The following is a 23,830-nucleotide window of genomic DNA, read 5'->3' on the forward strand; positions in this document are numbered from 1 at the left end:
CGTGCATATCTTTTGACCACAACGCTATGAAACTGGAAGTTAACCACAAGATAAAAAAGTCTCTAAAGACCACAAACACATGGAGGTTAAATGATATCCTTACTAAAGAATGATCAATCAGGAAATAATTTAAAAGGTACACAGAAACCAATAACAATGAAAATACAACAGTCCAAAAATCTCTGGGATGCAGGAAAAGCAGTTCTAAAAGGGAAGTTTATAGCACTACAGATCTACCTCAAGATGAAAAATGTCAAATAGTTACTCTAACTTTACACATGAAGAAGCTAGAAAAAAAGAACAAGACCTAAAGCCAGCAGAAGAAAGGAAATAAAGATTAGAGCAGAAATAAATGATACAAGAACTAAAAAACAAAACCAAAAAATAGAACAGATCAATGAAACCAGGAAATGGTTCTTTGAGGGAAAAAAAATTGATCAACATCTAGGAAGACTTAAGAGAAAGGACTCAGCCAATACCACAGAAATACAAATAATAAAATAAATAGAAGTTATGAAAACCTATATATGCCAACAAATTGGGACAACCTAGAAGAAACAGATAAATTCCTAGAAAGATATAAGCCACTAAAACTGAAACAGAAAAAAAAAACGGAAAACTTGGGACAGATAACCAGCAAAGAAATTGAACCCATAATCAAACTCCCAAACAGCTTCACAGGCAAATTCTACCAAACATTTAAAGAAGTGTTAATGCCTATTCTTCTCAAACTATTCCAAAATATAGACAAGAGAAAAAAACTTCCAAATTCATTCTACGAAGACAGCATTATTCTGATACCAGAACCAGATAAAGACTCCACTAAAGGGACATCTGAGTGGCTCAGTCACTTAAGCATCTGACTCTTGATTTCAGGCCAGGTCATGATCTCTCAGGGTTGTGAGACTGAGCCCCACTGGGGGTGGAGCCTACTTAAAATTCTCTCTCTCGCTCTCGCTCTTTCTCTCTCTCACACACGCACACGGCAAGTGTACTTACATACTCTAAAAAAAATTTAAAATGGTCCCACTAAAAAAGAACTACAGGCAGTATCCCTGATGGACATATATGCAAAAATTCTCAACAGAATACTACCAAATTAAAGAGTACATTAAAACTAAATAAATCAAATGGGATTTATTCCTGGGTTGCAAAGATGGTTCAATATTCTCAAGTCAATATGATACATCACATTAATAAAATAAAGGATAAGAACCATGTGATCATTTCAACAGATGCAGAAAAAGCATTGGACAAAATACAACATCAATTTACGGTTAAAAAAAAACCCCTCAACCAAGTAGGTTCAGAAGTAACATACCTCAACATAATAAAAGTCATATATGAAAAACCCACAGCTAAAATCATCCTTAAGAAAAACTGACAGCTTTTCCCCTAAAGTCAGGAACAAGATAGGAATGTCCACTCTTACCACTTTCATTCAACATAATAGTGGAAGCCCTAGGCCATAGCAATCAGACAACAAAAATAAAAGGGGTCCAAATAAGTAAGGAAGAAATAAAACTTTATTTGCAGATGACATGATACTCTAAATAGAAAACCCAAAAGACTCCACAAAAAAACTTCTAGAACTTATAAACAAATTCAGTGAAATCTCAGAATTAAAAAAAAAAAAAAAATCAATGTACAGAAACCTGCTGCATTTCTATATATTAATAATGAAGCAGCAGAAAGAAACTACGAAATCAATCTCATTTACAATTGCACCAAAAGCAATAAGATACCTAGGAATAAACCTAAACACAAGAGGTGAAAGACCTGTACTCTGAAAACTATAAAACAGTGATGAAAAAACTGAAGATGACAAGGAAATGGAAAGACATTCCATGCTTATGGGCTGGAAGAACAAATATTGTGAAAATGTCTATAGTACCCAAAGCAATCTTAAAATTAAATGGGTACTTAAAATTAAAGTGCCCATTTAATACAATCCCTATCAAAGGTCTCACATTTAGATCTTTAGATCTTTAATCCATTTTTCACAGAACTAGAACAACAATCCTAAAATTTGTATGGAACCACAAAAGACCTCAACTAGCCAAAGAAACCTTGAAAGAAAAGCAAAGGAGGCATCACAATTCCAGAATTCATATTACAAGCCTGCAGTAATTAAAGCACCTGGCTGGCTCAGTAGGTAAAGCATAAGACACTTGATCTGGAGGTTATAAATTCAAGCCCCACACTGGGCACAGAGGTTACTTAAAATCTTAACAACTCAAATCTGTAGTAATCAAAACAGTATGGTACTGGCACAAAAACAGACACACAGACCAATAGAACAGAACAGAAAATCCAGAAATAAATCTACAATTGTATGGTCAATTGATCTTTGACAAAGCAAGAAAGAACATTCAATGGGATGAAGAATGTCTCTTCAATAAATGGTGTTAGAAACCTGGACAGCAACATGCAAAAGAATGAAACTGGACCACTTTCTTACACCATACACAAAAATTCAAAATGGATTAAAGATCTAAATGTGAGACCTGCAACCTAGAAGGGAATACAGGCAGTAACTTCTTTGATATTGGCCATAGCAATTTCTTTCTAGATAGGTCTCCGGAGATGAAAGAAAAACTAAACTACTGGAACTACAGCAAAATAAAAATCTTCTGCACAGGGAAAGAAACAAAACAAAAAGGGAAAGTACAGAATGGGAGAAGATATTTGCAAATGAGATGCCTGATAAAGGGTTAGTAACCAAAATATATAGAGAACTTATACAACTCAACACCCAAAAAGCAAATAATACAATTTAAAAAAGGGCAGAAGACATGAATAGACATTTCTCCAAAGACATCCAGATGGCCAACAGACACATGAAAGAGTGCCCATCATCACTCATCATCACTCATCATCAGAGGAAATGCAAATCAAAACTACAATGAGCTGTCACCTCACACCTGTTAGAATGGCTAAAATCAACAACCCAAGAAATGACAAGTATTGGCAAGGATGTGGAAATAAAGGAACCCTTGTACACGGTTGGTGGTAATGCAAGCTGCTGCAGCCACTGTATAAAACAGTATGAAGTTTCCTCAAAAAGTGAAAAATAGAACTACCTTATGATCCAGCAATTACACTACTGGGTATTTACCCAAAGAACCCTACAAAAACCCTAATTCAGAGGGATACATGCACCATTATGCTTATAGAAGCACTACCTACACTAGCCAAATCATGGAAGCAGCCCAAGTGTCTCTTGACTGATGAATGGATAAAGCAGATGAGGCCTACACACACACACACACACACACACGTATATATGTGTGTGTGTATATATATACATATATATACACATACATGTGCATATATAATTCACAAACATATATAAATATGGAATATTACTCCACCACAAAAATGAGTGAAATCTTGCCATTTGCAAACAACACGGATAGAGGTAGACAGTAAAATGCCAAGCGAAATAAGTCAGAGAAAGTATTTGTCTTTTACATTCACTCTTATGTGTAATTTAAAACAAAACAAATGAGCAAAGGAAAAATATAAGACACAAATCAAGAAAAAGACTCTTAGAGAAGACACTGATGGTTGCCAGAGGGGAGGTGGGTTGATGAATGGGTGAAACAGGTGATGGGAGCCCACTTGTGATGAGCACCTGGTGTTGTATGGAAGTGTTGCATCACTATATTGTACACCTGAAACTAATACAATACTGTATGTTAACTAAACGGAATTAAATTTAAAACTTTAAAAGTAGAGGTTTGAGGTGCCTGGGTGGCTCAGTCCGTTAAGCACCTAACTATGGCTCAGGTCATGATCCCAGGATTGTGAGATGGGGCCCCATTTTCAGCCTCTGCTCCTCCCCACTGATTCCATGATTACATGCTCTTGTGCTAATAAATAAAATCTAAGAAAAAAAAAAAAAAAAAAATCTTGTTTTTAGTACCTATTAAGAAAAAATATAGGACACATAATTTTGAATAACACCCAGTTCCTGCCCTCAACAAAGTCAGCCTACCAACCAGAAGTCTCAAGTAGCAGTGGCATTATGGGAACACACAAGAAAGAGTGACATGGTATCAAAGGTTCTGGAGTTGGCAGATCAATCCACAGGTTTAAAATCCCCCAATCCCAACCCCACCTGCTTTACTTGCTCTGTGATCTTCAGATTAAGTTACTGAACTTAATCTCTCTGAGCCTTAAGATCCTGAACTTATGGGGCACCTGGATGCCTCAGTTGGTTAAGCATCTGACTCTTGGTTTTGGTTCAGGTCATGATCTGAGGATTGTGAGATGGAGCCCCTGTTGAGTTTGAAGCTCAGCGTGGAGTCTGCTTAAGATTCTCTCTCCCTCTGCCCCTTCCCCTACCCCCTGCACACTCTCGCTCTAAAATAAATCTTTAGGGGATCCCTGGGTATTTCAGCAGTTTAGCGCCACTTTCAGCCCAGGGCATGATACTGGAGACCTGGGATCAAGTCCCACGTCGGGCTCCCTGCATGGAGCCTGCTTCTTTCTCCCTCTGCCTATGTCCCCGCCTCTCTCCCCCTGTGTCTCTCATGAATAAATAAATAAAATCTTTTAAAAAAATAAATGGTCATAACTGTCTCAGGTTATTGTGTCTGCTTATATAACCCCAACTACCACTTTTGATGACTAGAATCATTAAATGTCAGTGGAATGGCCTTTTCCTTTTTTATTTAGGTTAGTAATATGATAGAAATTGCAAATCAAATCAAGAGATGGGGCTGACTGAGGGAGGATGAAGGATGAGTCACACATTTCTGGCTTGAAGAGTGCCAATGACCAAAGTGGGAAGAGCAGACAGGGAATGAGGGAATGGGGGGCGGGGGGAGTGGGGAATGGACAGGAACAGGCAACAACTGGGAAGGAAAAGAGTTCAGTTTGGATATTCCTACTTAACAGTAAATATGAGTCATCCAAGTAGAAACGTCCACTAGATTGTTTGAGACAAGAAGATGAACTCACAGAAGGACCTGAGGGTCGTTAGCATGTGGGTGGTGGCTGAAACCACAGAAGTATTGAAGTCCCCCAAAGAGGCTCAGCAGACTAAAAGAAAACCACCAAGGATCAAAGCTCAAGGAATATGAACATTTAAGGGCAGATACAGTAGGAGGTAGGAAGAAATTAAAGAAGAAGAAATGTAGTCAGAAATGATGCAAAGGAACCCAGAGGAGAAAGTTTCAAATGAGGAGTGGTCAATACTACCACGTGCTGCAGAAAAGCCAGGTCAGAGCTCTATCAGAGGCCACGTGTAACCTTAACAAGAGAAGTTTCCATGAAGTCGAGGCAATGAAAAGCAGGTAACCGGTCATCTGTAAGGCCCCTCTCTAAACGGGATTCTTTGATCTCAAAATAGCAACTTATTCTCCATCAAATTATAACAAGTTGCAAGGTTTTCTTTCAGAGAAAGGGAATTTGCAAATGAGACAGAGTTATGGGGCGCCTGGGTGGCTCAGTTGGTTAAACATTTGCCTTCTGCTCAGGTCTTGATCCCAGGGTCCTGTGCCCCAAGTCCAGCTCTCTGCTCCGTGGGAAGCCTGCTTCTCCTTCCCCCTCTCCCTTTACCCGTGTGTGTGTGTGTGTGTGTGTGTGTGTACGCGCGCGCGCGCGCACTCTCTCTCAAAAATTTTTTTTAAAAAGAGAGAGAAAGAGTTAAAACATTTAACATGATCTTTGCTATTAAGCTATCGACTTCCTGAAGTTGGTCCCAGGGAAGGAATAAAGAAAAACTAGCTAATTCACTACCACCCAAAAACCTCCTAGAAGAGGAAGAAAAATGTATACCTTACTAAATAAATTTCCTGTCTCATAAATCTGAGGGCAATACCTTTAAATTTAAATTTCATTATTACTTTGAAAAATATGTTACCATAGGTCAAAAAGCTTTGATTTCAATATGCAAATCTCTGCGTACTTGGGGTGAAATTCCATTTAAGCAGTTTTCCACTTGGATTTCTAAATAAGCCATAACTCTTATTAAACTTAGAAAATTGAAAAAAAAGATAAACTTAGAACATTTATCTTCAGTGTCATTTTTCTCATTCCTTGTATACTCACAACAATAGAGAGTGTTGTCCCAGACAATTTTAACTTAAAGTTATAAAATGGTTCTACCATGCAAATTATGGCACAAGAGAATGTTTGGCTTGGCTGTATGAACTGGTTAAACTAGTTAGTAGAGTTCAAAAATAATTCCCCCAAACATCTGCTCAGGCTAAGAAAGAGTCTCTTTGTTTTTAAGTCTGGTCCACATACAAATATTTTTCAAGAAGTTATATACTATCTCCTTTTGAGTTTTAAAAAACAAACATATAGAGCAAGGACTCCCTCCTCATCCCCGAAATTCTACTTCAGCACACCTGGGGGGGTGCCAGTATTCTAATTTTTAAAGTTTCACCTTAGGTTCTGCTGGGTACTCCCCAGCCACACTCCTGCTGAGCAACTTTACCTTTTGGCAAGATCGCCCAAAATTTTAGGGGCACTGTGACCACTGCATTCTTTATGACAAACAAGCAAAGCGTGGCAGGAGGGGGTAGTGCAGAATGGGACATCCTGCCAGCAAGCCACACGTGACAGCTGGCAGAGTGCACCTGCATCTTACATGGACGTTTCAAGAACTCAGAGATTTGGAAGCAGCTATAACCTTGATCCCCGTCTCCTATGGGGCCTCCTTCCAACGCCCACAGAGAAGGAATACAGGGCAGTCTTCAGAGGCCTCAACCATTCTATCCAGAGCTCCTGGGAATTTCTGCTCCGCAGCCTCAATTGTGAGCAGCTGAGCATAAATAACAATCCTCCAAGCTGTGCTCACTTAAGATGGGACTGAAGACCCAGTTCTCAGCCAATGCTCTTCTTTATTTATTTATTTTATTTTATTTTTTTAATGATAGTCACAGAGAAAGAAAGAGGCAGAGACACAGGCAGAGGGAGAAGCAGGCTCCATGCACCGGGAGCCCGATGTGGGATTCGATCCCGGGTCTCCAGGATCGCGCCCTGGGCCAAAGGCAGGCGCCAAACCGCTGCGCCACCCAGGGATCCCCCCAATGCTCTTCTTTAAAGCAAAGGGAATATTTAAGCCCTACTAACTGCCACACATTAGAGATAGAGAATGCAACTCACAATGTGAACAGAACAAAAGTTTTGCCCATCAGAGGAGCCTCCAGCCTCACCAAAACCCTTAAAGTAGGTATTTTTGTTCAAAAATTTACATATAAAACTGCAGTACAGGAAAATCGCAGTACAGAAGAGTAGCAGCTTTCCTAAAGTTTCTAAAGCCATACAACTAAAAAAAATCCTCCTTGAGGGACACCTGGTGGCTCAGCAGTTGAGCGCCTGCCTTCAGCTCAGGTCATGATCCCAGCGTCCTGGGATCAAGTTCTGCATCAGGTTCCCTGCAGGGAGCCTGCTTCTCCCTCTGTGTCTCTCCCTCTCTGTGTGTCTCTCATCAATAAATAAAATCTTAAAAAAAAAAAAAAGGAAGAAAGAAAAGAAAAAAGAAAAGAAAAGAAAAGAAAAGAAAAGAAAAGAAAAGAAAAGAAAAGAAAAGAAAAGAAAAGAAAAGAAAAGAAAAGAAAAGAAAAGAAAAGAAAAGAAAAGAAAAGAAAGAAAAGAAAGAAAAGAAAAAATAAACCCAGGGAAGGGCAAAGACACAAGTCAGAATAAGTTAACAGGACTTCTGTTTTGTGAACTGTCAATATTAACAAGCTATTCACACAACGCATACTAAATATTTTCAGTACTGGGCTAGGAACCATAGAGAGATCCCAAATCTTGAAAGGACAATAAAATTAGAAGAGTTCTGAAAAAAAGAAACAAAAATGTACTGAAGCATCCCTATTAATAAGCATGCTTTAACACAGTAACTAAGACACCAGATTTTTAAAAAATTCTTAAATCTCTTTGAGTAAAAACCCAATTTACTTTCAAAAGCCTCAAAATCTTCAGAGAATAATTCATCTTTGAAAACAGGATCTGTCAGTGGACAGATTCTCTATGCGCCCCACTCACCTTGTCTCACCCCAGACTCCACGTGCTTGCAAAACAGAGAGGCGGTCTCACTCGGGAGGGAACCCAGAAAGCTCCTCTGGACAAGCTGACCACAGAAACCTAGAAAGAGACCTGGAGAAAAGAAAACCTGTGAGCACACTCGCCCTAGGAGACAAGCAGCAGAGAGTTTATAAACCAGCTACAGCTGGGGCGCCTGCGTGGCTCGGTCAATTAATTAAGCGGCTGCCTTCGACTCCGGTCATAATATCTCAGGGTCCTGAGATCGAGTCCCGCATTGGGCTCTCTGTTCGGAGAGGCATCTGCTTCTCCCTCTCCCTCTGCTCCTCCCCTGCTTATGCTGTCAAATAAAATCTAAAAAATAATAATAATAATTTTAAACCAGCTACAACCTCCATGAAACTCCCGACAAAGCCATGATGGAGAGAAAAGAGTCGTCAGCACACGCATCGTCTTAACAGAGGGGAAAGCAAGGTGGTGACCAGTTGGCAAAAGCAAGAAAATTCATTCTTCCGACGCCCTCTATCGAGTTGACAGGGCAGGGGTTATATTTACCAACGCCCTCATCTGGAGCCAGGTACTCGAGTATTTCTTTACTTCTCTCTCTTGGGTTTTCTCTTTAAGTGATACTAATAGGTTTGCAGCCCAGGACACAAAGAAACGTTTCAAAGGTTCAAGACAAGGAGCCAAGAACCTCCCTAGGGCTCCCCGGTCTCCTGCCAGGCTCCTCACAGGCCCCAGCTCCCGCCAGCCCCCCTGAACACACGGCCCGCCTCACACCTCTGCTCCCCCGCCGCTCCTCCCGAGGCGCCCCTCTCCCCCGCTGGAAACGAAGTCATCGTAGCACAGCTCAGGGGCGCCCTGCACGCCCGGCCCACCCGTGGGGCCCTCCCAGGCCTTCCTCTGGCTCAGGAAGCCTGTCCGGGACCTGAGCCGGGACCTGAGCGCCAGCATCCACTTCCTTCCTGTCCTCCCCTCCAACCAGTTTCCCCAGGGCTGGTCTCACCTGCCCCCCCCCCCCCCCCCACTGCTCTGTCACAAGAGGCGGCAGGAGCTTGTTGAGGGAAGGACTCCAGGAAGAGGGCCCCGGTGACCGGTGACCGACTCGGCCTATTTCCCCGGGACGTGTCCCTCTGCCAGGTGATACCCACGCTCCCCCTCGTGGGCCTTCGGGCTCGGTCCAAGTCACTGCCCTCAGGGCACTGCTGCCCCCAGGGACACGATCCCCGCAGTCAGGCCTCGGCCGGCGAAGCCCCGGGCAGGCGGGGCAGCGGCGCCCACGAGCCTTTCTCTGGGAGGCAGCCAGGGACGGCCGCGGGGCGTAGGCTCAAGCCTCCCCCCACTTCAGAAGCCCCAGGAATCTCGCTGAAGGACCCGGAGAGACCTGCACGGACCAGGTGCTCACTTGGGGTCAAACGTTCCCTCCAGAAAGGGCCTCCTCTGGCGTTCAGCGACAGCCCGCAGATGAGCCAGGCCTCGGGGCCCCCGGGGTTGCCGCAGGACCGCACCAGCTGGTGAACAGCAGCTCCCTGGGTGTCTCCGGGCGTCCTGTTATTCGCCCATAAAAGGGATCCCCCGCCTCTTCACAGAGGGTTCTGGCAGCAAGGGAGGGAATCCATCTCCAGCCAACGTCCTTTCTTAGAGCACACCTCAGGAAGAGGCAGGCCTCGCATTCGTCCCAACCACACCTACAAGTATTAAGGGAATGCCCATCACGGCCCACGGCGTGCCGCCTGAGCGCAGGCCCTGTGCCCCAACGATCCACAGATGTGTGGGCGCCCTTAACGTGACATCTGTAACAGGTGCGCACACGCCTGCTTTCCCTCTGGCCCCTTCTCCACCTAGAGCCACCCATCTGTTACACTCCTCCTGTAAGGATGGGGGGGGGGGTTCCTCTCTGAGTTCAAGACTACAAAGGCACCGCTATAAATTACAGACTTACAGAGGTCCCAAGGGGAGGCGGCTTCCTGCAAGGAGAAGGACTGTCCCTACAGCCTGTTTTTGTGGTGATGAGATCACAGAGTTTAGATTCTGTATTTGGTCCTACATGGGTTTTAAGGGCCATATTCAGTAATTACAGAAGGGAAAAAAGGAGGTCAACGTAGACCAGAGGAACTCTGAGTGGTGTTTGAGAAGTTACTTATAACTGCAGTGAGATCACTCACCTCCCCAAACTCAGAACAGAAACTATACTTCGAGTTTTCACCTTTTGTCCTTCAGAATCAATGTTACATTAGATTTTTTAAAAAGGGCAACTTTCTACTTTTTACTTGTTTTTGTTTCGGTATTCCTCCATTCGAAGGGCTCCACTCACTTTCAATGCATAATCCAAAATTTAGGCCCAAGAAAGTTTTAAAAAACAAGCATTATGCCACAAAATATTTTCATGTAAAATTCAAAGACAACAAAGCACATTTACTGGAAGAATTTTTTGGAATCTAACACATGGGAATTTAGAGACCAGATGAATGAAAACCCTCAACTGCCAATCACTAGGTCTTAATTTGCAGATCTAATTTCTAATTGGCTCCTAAAAAAAATAAAAGAAAAAAAAAAAACACCTTAAAATGCTTTTGAGAATTTACTTACTGGTTTACTTTCTGGTCATCACTCTTTTTCTGGTCATCACTCTTACCTTTTTTTTTTCTTTTTTCAAAAATGAGAAAGAGCCTCCCAAGTTGTTTATTCATCAAAAAAAAAAAAAAAAGTTATTATCTCTCAGCTATCTCCCTAAACCCTAGCAGTGGGCCTCCTCACACCACAAAACAAAGACTACTGTGTGTGTTCATGGACCAAAGCGTGTGACCACTGGTTCCGTGTGACAGTCCACATCCTCTGGTTGTACAGGGCTCTGTGGCACCGCAACCGCTCCACCAGAACATGAGGCCCAGACAGGTGAGGAAGGTCACAGCCTGCTGCGTCCGGAGAGTTCACGGGGGCACAGGTCACAGTCAACTGCACAGAGTGGAAAAACAATGCCACCAAAATGCTAAAGCGAGGAGAAGAATGTTCTCGTTTTTGTTTTGTTTCATTTTGAATGCCAGTGCTTAATAGAAAGCAGGCTTAAATAAAGGAAGAAGATAGGGAGAAGGAGAAGCCTAGGGACTTTGCATGCATTTGGGGCAGGAGCAGCAAAAGGCATGATTTTAAAATACCTATTTTCATTTCAAATCCTGCAGATTCCATTTTCCTTGAGACACAGGTACTGCTAGTATCATTCCACCTCACTTACACCGAGGTGGCTTTCAATCCTAACCACCGGGTCAGAATTTCCCAGTGAGCTTTAAAAGTTCTGATGCGCAGAGAAATGAGAACAGAATCTCTGGGGATGAGGCTCAAATGCTGATACTTTATAAAGCTGACCAGCTGATCTTCAGGTATAGCCAGGATTATGAACCACTGCCCCTGCCCTATCCCCAGAGTGTTTTTTTTTTTTTTGATGGTGTGGGGGCAGCAGGAAATATTTATGCTTAAAAAGGGGGGTGGAAGGTCAAACACATGGACCAGGGATAGAGTTGGAGGAAGCTGAAGTGAATAGTAACTTGCAGGTGGTGATCTCTGGAGTGGGTGCAAGGTGTGGCCTGCAGAGCACACTCCCTCAAGGAGAAGCAGGAGTGGGACAGCCTGGGTCGTTCCCCACGTAAATCCTGCACAGCTCTGCCTTCAGGCAAGAAAGAGGTAGCAATTCAAAGCTCATCTGTAAAGACCATTCCCAGGTCAGGTGTCTGCTATGCAAGACGTGATTATAATACGATGGTTTTCCAACGTGAAGAATCTACTGAAGTGTATTTACCCCCATGATTTCCCCTGGTTCTTCTAATAACACTATTTAACAGGTTTGTTTTGTTTTGTTTTTATCTGATGATCTGTATTTCCTCGCTCACCAAATCTAACAAAGCACACACTCATTACAGGATCACTTCCTGGAGTTATATCGCCCCAAAAACAGAGCTTTCCTAGGCTTAAAACCAGCTGGCTCACACAAGGGCTGAACCCAGACATGATTTTAAATTAGCATCGTTATGTTCCTCGAGGTGACAGTGAGTGGGTAAGAGGGAGAACACGGGTATCTGGGTGAAGGATGAGGACTGCAGCAATACCGTCTCCAGTTGAGGAGTTAATTCTATCCTCCCTTCCGTGACCTGCTCTCGACCCGTCCTTCTGAAACAGTGACAAAAATCAGGCAGCCCAACCTGGATGCCTCCTTCCTAATTTGTCTCTCGTGGAAAGAATTAATCAGCTTTGCCTAATCCATCCTTTACCAGTATTTCCCCAAGCACGTCCTGCAGGCCACTGTACCAGAAGGACCTGGGCATCCCTGGACACCAAGCCAGACCACATAAGAAGGGGATCGTACTATCTGGAGTAGAGCCCAAGAGTCTGCATTTTAATCAGCCCCACAGACACAACAGTCAGTGAACCAGTCATCCATTCCTCCTTTGAAACGGGTTCACCAGATGTGCTGCTAAGTCTCTCCATAACGTCTGCCGCTTCCTCATGGGGGTCACAGTCTCCCATGGTAGCTGCTTTCTCCAAAGTCACTGCGTGACCACTTTCAACTACTGCTTGCACCCAGCACAGCTGGCTCAAGGTTCCTGACTCAAGTCACTCTTCGCTGCACCCACCCCCAGAGCAAAACTTCTCTAGCACTTTCGCCTTAGGATTTCGGGTCTGTTAGTTCTCTCTCCCAACCACATGCTAAGCTTCTCGAAGGCAGGTCCACGTCATCCTTCTGTATCCTCCACAGGGCTGGGTACATCTTGGGTTTTGAGAATAGTGCTTGACTGATCAAACCCTTGCCTCAGCCCCGGGTTTTCCTCCTTTCACCTTCTTCTCATTGTCCCAGAGAAAACATTCATTCTCTCCTTTCCACAGCAAAATCGCTTCAGGCGTGGGTAGGAGAAAAGAGTGACACTCTAGTGGGGACATGAAGGGGAGGGGACAGGAGTCATGAGCTAGCAACCTCAGCTACCCAGCAAGCAGCTAGAAACCAAACTTAGTCCTTGCAGCTGCCAAAACCTGCAAAACTTCAGACAGCTCAAATCACAAACACACAGCTCAGAACTCCCCAGCCTCGCCCCACTTCGATCCGACACCTCTTTCGCAGGCCCTCCCCGAGAGCTATTTTACTAGATAAGATTCTTACGGGAGGGAAATATTTGGTTTCCCAGGTCACCGTGAATTAAGAGGGTGATGGGTAAACTGCTAGATCAAGGCACAATGACAGCCCTGAAATGACTGACAGGGACAGTTTATAAGATCCCAAACAGTACATTACAGGTTGTTATAGTATAAATAGACTTTCAATCCCCAAAGTATCCAAGGACACCAAAAAAGGGGGGGGGGGGGGCATTTCAAAACAGCATGATCAGTGGCCCTGAAAGATGATTTGGGGCACTAAGAAAAGGTTATTTCATTTTCAGTGGGTCTCCAAGCCACTCTACCAGGAGAGAAGATGCCCACGTGGCCAAGCTCAGTCTCTAAGATCCACATGTTCTCAAAAGTAAGAACAGACACTGTATCCAACTATCCAATTGCGATGTGCTGCTTCTAGGAGGTCTCCAAAACTACCGAATACCGAGACAGACTTCCCAAGGCAGGGACATAACCCTCAGCATTGCCATGCTGACGGGGAACCTTCTGTCTGCCTACTCCCACCCTTGCCACACACTTGCACTGCTCCTTTCCTTGGGTATTTGTAAGTTAAGCTCCTTACCAGATTTAAACTTCCTGGAGCAGAGGCATACCATGTATGGACACCATGTCCCCCCCGCTCTGCCTCTCACAGCTGATGCCTGCTGACCCTGTGCCAGTTCCCTCTGCCTAGAAGCCCAGATCATCTTAAGGAAGGGGAGATTTAAATAAGTGTGTCTTAAAATACCCCAAGCATTTCATTTTTTTTTATTTTAATTCCAGTACAGTTATAACATAAGCCCAAGCAATTCTACAGTCTTTAAAGATGTTGATTTTCCTGCTTTCTTAAGAAGTTAAAAATACCTAAGTTTAAACATTAGGATTCTATGATCAATGGGGCAAGCCTCGGTTTATCTTAGAATCTAATCTATATGAGACATAGAGCCAAGGAATAAATTCTGCATCACTGCATGTACGTATCTGAACCACACAGGTCAGGATGAGTTTTTCCTTCATCTAAAAGCTACCTAACCTCAAATGGCTTCAATCATTTATCTGTTCAGAACTGATTATTGCACAGCTTCATATTTTTGTCTTGATAAGTAATAGCATTTGCTTTGGGATTAGTAAAGAAAGTACTTTAATGAATGTAACTGGTAGTTCCATAATAAAAGGTTATGGTTTATACTTGGTTCGAGTAATTTTATTTTATCTAAATGGAGTTAAAAACTAAATTTATTTCCAGATTCACAAAAGCAATTCTCAGTTTTGTTTCAAGCTCATTGTTGAATGTGTCCCTTACACTCAGACCCATTCATTTTACAAACAGGCTACAATGACCTACCCAGGGTACTGAGAACCTCTCTATTTTAAGAGGGTGGAGGTCAAGGTTGTCAGGACATCCTGGCCTGGTCTGCTGTTTCCAGCTTCTATAGCCCTTCCCCGCCACAGCTGAGGCCTCCTGACCCTCACCCCACCCTCTTCTTTGGCTCAATCCAGGGGGAATTTCTAGAATAGAGGTTTGTTTGTTTTTTAAGATTTTATTTATTTATTCATGAGCGAGAAGCTGAGACATAGGCAGAGGGAGAAACAGGCTCCCTGAGGGGAGCCTAATGCGGGACTCAATCCCAGGACCCCGAATCCTGGGGCCTTGAGCCAAAGGCATAGGTTCAACCACTGAACCACCCTCAGGGGCCCCTACAATAGAGATTTAAACAGTTTGAGCCAAGCTGCTTTTGCTACTTAACCAGCCCTGATCTTGTGTCCAGTCTCGACTTCTTTCTCCTGCATTCCCCCAGGCCTAACTCACCCTCTAGCTCAGTTCTGATAACCTGCAAGTCTCTGGGGGCTGAGATGCTTCCTTCCCCTCGGCAATCCTCCAAGGGACCAGAAGAGGTTTTCTTCATGTCGGGCTACTCTGATGTGCTGGGCCACTCCAGACCACCCATCTGCCAGGCCACTAGCACTCAAGACCCCTGTTCTTTCCTCCTGGCATACAAGACTTCCTCCCAGCTGCAAACAGTAGGCCTGTTGCCCCACTACATGTCTTCCACCCCTGGGTGGGGAGTTCCAGGCCCAAACTGGGCCTCAGTAGGAAATGACTCAGATCACAAAAAGCTGAGGGTCCCTGGGCCAGAACACAAGTCACAAGATCTGGATCTGAACTTATCAGAAATTAAAATGCCAGCAACAAAACATCAACAAAGCAAGAGAAAACAGGACACATCTCCTCTGAGAAAAATGTGCCCATGCTGAACATGGTGGGTATGCAGAAACCACAGCAGCTTCATTCACTAGTTCTAAGGTGAAACCTGAGGAAAATTAGAGAAATGGCCACTATTGTGTCTTCCCCGGGTGGAGGGGAGCCAAAAGGCTTCTTACAAGCAACCCCAAAGCTAACATTTATGGCTACTAAAATTACAAATATGAAAATAACCAGGTAGGTCTTCTCTCCAAAGAAATTAAGTCGTGTTCTAAAACCCTTTAACAAAGCTAAATTTATATGCATATTTTTATCAACAAATTAAAACAAAAACAGACAACATTAAAAACTCTAGCTGGCTAAACTATATCCCAATTCAAAATGACATGAAAAACTGCAACCTTCATTTTCTGGTCAAAGCTTATTTTTGCAATACCTATCATTTTCTACAGAATTCTAGCATTTTCTGCCTTCCACCACTATTTTATAGAAAGACATTTCCCCCTTGGTTTCGTATCTTTGCTTTTTGATCTTGTTAACAATCCTGAAAATTCCAACCTTGCAATTTTTTCAGTCCTGGGAAGGAATAACACACAGTCATTTAAAAGCCAAAAGCAGTGTCAACACTTCCTCAATGACACAGCTGCTGTGAGTGACCAGTGAATCAAAGCTTGTGGTTTTTTTTCTTTTTGGAAAATGATGACTCTGCCTCAAAATAATTCTCAAAGTTACTAAACTCATAGTCAAAAACAGTAAGGCATCAGTAAAACAAGAAGTACTGGGGTACCTGGGTGGCTCAGTGGTTGAGAATCTGCCTTTGGCTCAGGTCATGATCCCAGGGTCCTGGGATCTAGTCCCACATTGGGCTCCCCGCAGGGAGCCTGCTTTTCCCTTTGCCTGTGTCTCTGCCTCTCTGTGTCTCCTATGAATAAATAAACAAAACCTTAAAAAAAAAAAAAAAAAAAAAAAGGAAGTACTAACTAACTACCTGTGATAAAGTATAGTGAAATACATGAACAAGAGGGTCTTGTCCAATGACTCTGGACAGGAGAGGACCCACTGTATGCTGTGGAACACAAGTTCTGTATTACAAACCTATATGTTTTTTAAGATTTTATTTATTTATTCATGAGAGACACACAGAGAGAGGCACAGACACAGGAAGAGGGAGGAAAAGTAGCCTCCATGCAGAGAGCCCGATGTGGGACTTGATCCTGGGACGCCGGGATCACGCCCTGAGCTGAAGGCAGACGCTCAACCGCTGAGCCACCCAGGTGTCCCTACAAACGTATATTTATACAAACATACACGATCCAGCAACCCCACTTCTGGGTTTTTATCTAAAGAACTAAAATCAGGATCCCAAAGAGAGATTTGCAGATTCCATGTTCATTGCAGCATTATTGATAATAGCCAAGATTGTAGAAGGAGCCTCAACCAGTTCAATGGATAAAGAAATTCTGGTATATACACACATTGAATACTATTAAACCTTAAAAAAGGAAATAAATCATGTCACATGCTAAGACATGGATGAACCTTGAGGATTGTGCTGAGTGAAACAAGCCAGTCACAGAAGGTCAAATAGTGTATGATTCCAACTCGTATGAGGTATCTAAAGTAGTCAAATTCATAAAGGCAAAAAGTAGAATGGCTGGTTACCAGGGGTTGAGGGGAGGGAGAAATAGGGAAATGTTCATTGGGTGTAAAGTGTCAGTCATGCAGGATGAAAAAGTCCTAGATATCTGCTGTACAAGATTGTGCCGACAGTTAAAAATACTCTACTGTACACTTAAAAATTTGTTAAGAGGGTAGATCTCGTGTTATGTACATGTGTGTGTGTTTTACCACCACGATTTAAAAAAAAAAGAAGAAGAAGAAGAAACAGGCTCTGGAATTTATATTATGCTGGCTTCAAAGTTCCCAACCCTTTGACTGCTTCATATTGCCTACATCAAGAGAAGTATATATGACATAGATTAGCATATAATAAAAGGCTAGAGTATAGGATAGGAAGAATACAAAGGGGTCAGGGAACCAAAGAAGGCTGAAGTAGTTGAGGAAAGCATCAAAATGGAGGTAACTCAACCCAACCTCTGAAGGATTATGCTGAGCCTGTGGAGTCTGCAACAAGCCTGGCAGGTAAGTATGGACACTGAGCTGGTCCAAGTCAAGAAGCCATGCTAGGGGATCCCTGGGTGGCGCAGCGGTTTGGCGCTTGCCCTTGGCCCAGGGCGCGATCCTGGAGACCCGGGATCGAATCCCACATCGGGCTCCCGGTGCATGGAGCCTGCTTCTCCCTCTGCCTGTGTCTCTGCCTCTCTCTCTCTGTGTGACTATCATAAATAAATAAATAAATAAATAAATAAATAAATAATAAATAAATAAATAAATAAATAAATAAATAAATAAATAAATAAATAAAAAAAAGAAGCCATGCTAGGAAAGAGCTTTCAAAGGCTTGGAGAGTAATATTATATGTAGAATGAACTCTATACTTCCAACCTATAAATTAATCACTGACAGCTAGAAACTGAAGCAAAACCATTTATAATCTAGTCCTCAGAGTTTCAAATGTTTTCCAAATCCTGGAATAGACCTTGCTATGTGACAAATAAGTAATATAAAAAGTTATAAGGCACAGCTCTCCATCAGGGCCAGTCTGAGTTAAAACAATCAGAAGTTAGACCAAATAAAGTGTATAACATTTCTAAAGAAACGAATAAAAATATGGTATGGGAGTAACGTCCCATTTATCTAACATCCCTGAAAAATTAGGTATGCTAAAAAAATGAATCTTTTAGATAATGAAACTGTTCCCTTTAAGTAATAAAATCTGTGTTAAGGGGCTCCAGAGTGGCTCAGTACATTAAGCATCTGCCTTTGGCTCAGGTGGTGGTCTCAGGGTCCTGGGATTGAGCAGGTCCCTGCTCAGCAGACAGCCTGCTTCTTCCTCTCCCTCTGCCCCTCACCTTCACCCGTGCTCTCGCTCTCTCAAATTAATAAATAAAATCTTTAAAAAATAAAAAAAACCTGTATTAATAGGGGACATCTGCATATAGACTAGTGTTGGACAGATATTACGGAATTAACTATATTATGTGATAACAGCATGGGGGGGGGGGATCTTTCTTATATTTAGAACACATACCGAACTCTTTACAATTACAATTACATAGTGTCCAGTATTTGCTTTAAAATGCTCTAATCAATCCAAATAAATAAATAAATAAATAAATAAATAAATAAATAAATAAATAAAATGCTCTAATCAGGCAGCCCAGGTGGCTCAGCGATTTAGCGCCGCCTTCAGCCCAGGGCCTGATCCTGGGGTCCCACATCGGGCTCCCTGCATGGAGCCTGCATCTCCCTCTGCCTGTGTCTCTGCCTCTTCTCTCTCTGTGTCTCTCACAAATAAATAAATAAAATCTCTTTTTAAAAAATGCTCTAACCACATAAAAACCAGTGAAGGATTAGTAAAACAAGGTTGGCTACATGTTAGTATTTGTGAAGCTAGGTGATCAGTGTATATATATATATATACACACACACACATATATATATAGTTATATATATATATATCAGTTCATTGTATTCTTCATTATATATATATCAGTTCATTATATTCTTACTACTTGTATGTTTTTGGCAATTTCTATAACTTTTAAAGCCCCAGGTTGCCTATTTGGAATAAAACTGTCTCTAACATTTATAACCCAGATTCTAACTACCTTATTAGAGACCTTATCAGGTCTCTCTCAACCCAGAATACCTTTTTACTCTGCCTAGACAACTCCTATTCACCCCCTCAAGACTGTACCACCTTATGTTCACTCCAGATCAGAGGTCTCAATTTTCCCTGTGCTCTCACTATACCCCATTCATCTCTACTCTATACCCCTTATTATACTGTCTTGTATTTAGGTATGAAACCATTTGCATTCTTATACTATAAAAAGAGACCCTAAAGGTGCCTTGTGCACCTGGTTGGTTAAGCATCTGCCTTGGCTTGGGTTGTGATCCTGGGGTTCCGGAACCGAGCCCCGAGCTGGACTCACTCCTCAGTGGGGAACCTGCTCCGCCCTCTCTCAGCTCATGCTCGCTCTCTCAAATAAAGAAAATCTTAAAAAAAATTTTTTTTTAAAGTCCCTAATTCGTTTATCATCATATGCCCAGAGCCTAGCACACAATACACACCAAATAAATATTTGGAAATCTAACAAGACCTAACCTGGAGTCATCACAAAAACCCAGTTACTATCCTGCCAAGGGATCTTAGAAAGGCGTGTCAGGCTGCACAGCATATGCTCTTCCCAAGCTGATGTCCTTATACAGTCAAGCAGGCCTCCAATTTCCAAACTGTCATTTCTATGGATGGAAACCCTGAACACACATCAGTGTTCACAACTCAAATGGCCTCCAGATAAAAGAGCCCTGGGCACACATTTAGGAGACAGGTGCATATAAACACCCATGAACTATCCATTCAGGACTGCTCGGAGGGCTTTTCTGCTTAATTCCACAAGTGCAACTGTCTTCAGGATAACAAGATTGCCAAGTGACACATAACTATCCCTGTACAAAACCTACATCTGCCTGAGTAGCAGATCAGATCACTAAGTGCCAGCTGAGAGGGTGGCATTCTGGTCACTCCCCTGACAAGCCTTGTCACTTCCAGGGAGTTTTACTCCCTACCTCCCCCCAACCAGTAGACTTCAAGTCTTAATGATCCAAGAAAGAACACCTCCAAAGGCTGTTATGAGCAAGTAAAATCATGTATAGCCAGGGTTTCCAAACCTATTTTTATGTAGCAGAACTCTTTTCTTGTACAATGCCAAAAAAGACATTGATTTCTGTTGGAAAAGTTTTCAGGTTAAGTTTTTAAGTTTTTTAAGTGGGAATTGTTAAGTCCCCTTTCCAGTCCTCAAACTTTGACTTAAGGCCTGTATCACACGCTCTAGCCCTTAATTATATGCCACTCCATATTGTTTATCCTTCTCGCCCATGTGGACAATACGGTAAAGTAGAAAAGAAAAGAATTCTAAAGTTATAGTAATTGAAATTCCTGTGCTGGCCTGTCAATATTTTTCATATACTGTTTTTCTTTAACTTTAGAGCAATATTCTTTGAAGTGTGTGTGGGAAACATCAAATTTGAAAATAACATTTAAGTTCAGCAATTCCTTCTGTTTTAATTTCAGTTGTGTTTTATTCCATTTAAATAAAATTAAATTTACTGTCTTATTTTAAATGTGTGCAGTAAAGCTCTGAATGGTAAAATTACTTTTCTGCATTATTTTTTAATTGGTGCCAGAAGCATAGATTACTTCTGTTATTGGGAAAATAACTTTAAAAAAAGAAAAAGCCTTAATAATTTCCAGTTGAGTGAGAAAAGCATCCACACCCTACCCTCCAGCTTCAAATGCAGACTTAAAAACCATGGACACCTACGAAGTGGGGGCAGAGGATCAAATATTAGATGAATGTGACAATCACTGTATCATCCATATGTAAATTACCCATTTTAAGTTAACCATTCTCTTTATATTCTCATTTATAGTATTACCTGTAAGATGATCAGATATTTTATTTTATTTTTTTTTTAATTTTTTTTTTTAATTTATTTTATGATAGTCACAGAGACAGAGAGAGAGGCAGAGACACAGGCAGAGGGAGAAGCAGGCTCCATGCACCGGGAGCCCGACGTGGGATTCGATCCCAGGTCTCCAGGATCGTGCCCTGGGCCAAAGGCAGGTGCCAAACCGCTGCGCCACACAGGGATCCCGATGATCAGATATTTTAGTTTAGGGTCCTGTGCTAATAAGGTAAGGACTTGGGTATCTTAGCCTAATGTAACTCCTGACTCCAGGCATCTCCCAAAGGCACAATATGCTCCAAAATCATTTCAAATACTAGCAAACCATTAGAAATATCCTACTAATGATCCACAGCTCAGAAGATGTTTATATTGAGTGGTAACACATTATTATACTTTAACTTAACAAGCCCTGTTTCCCCACAGATTAACGGAAAGATCCAAGTAGCAGCACTATGGTGCCTAGAAAAAGACCCTGGGACCAGACAGAGGTCAGGAAAAAGGAGACGCTGGCTACCCACTCAACAGTTGTGGGTGTACCACACAATAAATACATGACCTTGAACTAGGTTCTTAAATTCGTCGGCCCTGATCAGCTTATATGCAGTCAGTGAATCAGATTAGGTGTGTTCAAGCCCTTCCAATTTTAAAATTCAATCTAAACCCAAATTCTTTTTTCTTTTTTTCAGATTTTATTTATTTATTCATGAGAAACACACAGAGAGGCAGAGACCTAGGCAGAGGGAGAAACAGGCTCCTCACAGGAAGCCTGATGCGGGACTCGATCCAGGACCCCAGGATCACAACCTGAGCCAAAGACAGATTCTCAACCACTGAGCCACTCAAGCGCCCTCCAAATCCAAATTCTTAATTGACTGAATGAAAAGACATGGGCGTGTACAATCCTTAACATATTGGCTCACATGCAGTAAGCATGTTATAAATGCCAGCAACTGTTATTGAAATAAGGAGGTTTGGTTTTTTATGTGTTCATAATGGCATATATTTGAATTTCTTTAGTGGGATTTTCTAGAGAAAAAAAAAAAAAAAACACTTTGAAGTCCTATTTTAATCAGCATTGTTAAGTCAAAAAAGCCCTTCATGAATTATGAAGCTCTACATGAAAGGACATGAACCTCTCAAAATCGACTTTGTTGTTTCTAAATGAGACTTTCCGTGAACTCCTGCAGCACATAGGAAGAAATCATGAGTGCTGTAAAGACTCACTCAGCACACAAGTACTGAATAGTGCTATATGCAAGCTGCAGCTGGGGAAGCAAAGATCAGCAACTTGCCTCTGGGTCCAAACAATGGCAAGTGACAAGTGTGCCAGGGATCCAACCTGTTGAGGGACCTGAAGAAGTAAAAGGTGATCTGGAAACCTCCAGAGCAGGTCTCAGACTGCAGAACTTCTGTCTGGCCCACATGCTTTGTTTTTGTTTTTAACTGAGTTAAGTGGCCAAGACTTAAAAATAGTGAAGTCAGGGACGCGTGGGTGGCTCAGCAGATTGAGCACCTGCCTTTGGCTCGGGTCATGATCCCGGGGTCCTGGGATCGAGTCCCGCATCGGGCTCCCCCAAGGGAGCCTGCTTCTTCCTCTGCCTGTGTCTCTGCCTCTCTCTGTATCTCTCATGAATAAATTAATAAAATCTTTAAAAAAAATTTTTTTTTAACGCTGGGGCTGAGGATCAGATGCCATGTAGGGTCTGCTCACTCAGTCGCTGGCTCAGGATTCTGTTTCCCTTTGTCCACATCACGTGCATACAACCAAGGGGCCTCTTAGGAATCCAGGCTCTTGTGCAGAGACTACTGGGCTGGCATCTCCGCTCTGCCACGCACTGGCCATGTTATTATCTTAGACAAATTATCTATTTACCTCATGGGGCCGTGAGGCGAGATGTGTTGTTACCTGCAAAGTGCTGGGAGCTGTACCTGGTACACAGCAACTGCTTTATAAATATTAGATGTTACTACTGTCTGGCCCCTGAAGGCATATGAGTTTTGAACTTCTGTCCTAGAGCTTTAATATCCTACCGTTATCTACTACGTGCTTTTATGATCAAAAAGAAAATGGCATATGGTGAAAGCTAGTCAGAGAGAGCTGGAGAATTACCAGGCCTCCCAGCCACAAAGGACAAATATTGTATGACTGCGCTTCCCCGAGTTACCCAGAATAAGCAAAGTCCTAGGGAGAAAGCCGAATCTCTGTTAGAGGGGCACCGGGGAGGTAGGACAGGGGATTGACTGGCTCAGGTAAAGGACAGTAGTGTTAGAGTTTCTCTTGGGGATGAGGAAAAAGTTCTGGAGATGAAGTGGGGTAAGGATTGTGCAAATGATGTGAATGTTCTTGATGTCACTGAAGTATACAGTTAAAAATGGTGAAAATGTATGGGGCCCCTGGGTGGCTCAGGGGTTGAGCACCTGCCTTCCACTCAGGTCGTGATCCTGGGGTCCTGGGATCGAGTCCCACATGGGGCTCCCCGCAGGGAGCCTGCTTCTCCCTCTGCCTGTGTCTCTGCCTCTCACTCTGGTGCTCTCATGAATAAATAAATACAATCTTTTTTTAAAATGGTGAAAATGTGAATTATGCTATATAGATTTTAGCACGTATATTTTTTAAAATTAATTATTAGAGGGAAACCTGGCCAGCTAAGTCGGTGGAACACGTGACTCTTGATCTTGGGGTTGTGAGTTCGAGCCCCACAGTGGGTGTAGAGATTACTTAAAAATAAAATCTTACAAAAAATGAATTATTAGAGGCTACATAATTCAGTCTGCTGCTTTTCACTAGGATTCAATCGTTGATGATCTCAAGCACCCCAAATGCACTATAAGTTCATGTTCTCAAAAGCCACATACTGTATTTCCCATAATAGTTTAGGAAGAACAGTA

At 42.5% G+C, this 23,830-nt stretch overlaps 1 protein-coding gene across 1 annotated transcript in view; it reads right to left on the reverse strand.

Annotated features, from left to right (window-relative positions):
- The window catches only part of TANC1 (tetratricopeptide repeat, ankyrin repeat and coiled-coil containing 1), a 223,611-nt gene that overhangs the window by 161,170 nt on the left and 38,611 nt on the right, over positions 1-23,830 (reverse strand). Inside the window, exon 2 of the mRNA XM_077883375.1 lies at positions 8,011-8,121. The gene's annotated coding sequence lies outside the window, so the exon portion shown is untranslated. The remainder of the gene's footprint in view (positions 1-8,010; positions 8,122-23,830) is intronic.

The sequence above is a fragment of the Canis aureus genome, chromosome 34 (genome assembly GCF_053574225.1).
Source record: "Canis aureus isolate CA01 chromosome 34, VMU_Caureus_v.1.0, whole genome shotgun sequence".
NCBI lineage: Eukaryota > Metazoa > Chordata > Mammalia > Carnivora > Canidae > Canis > Canis aureus.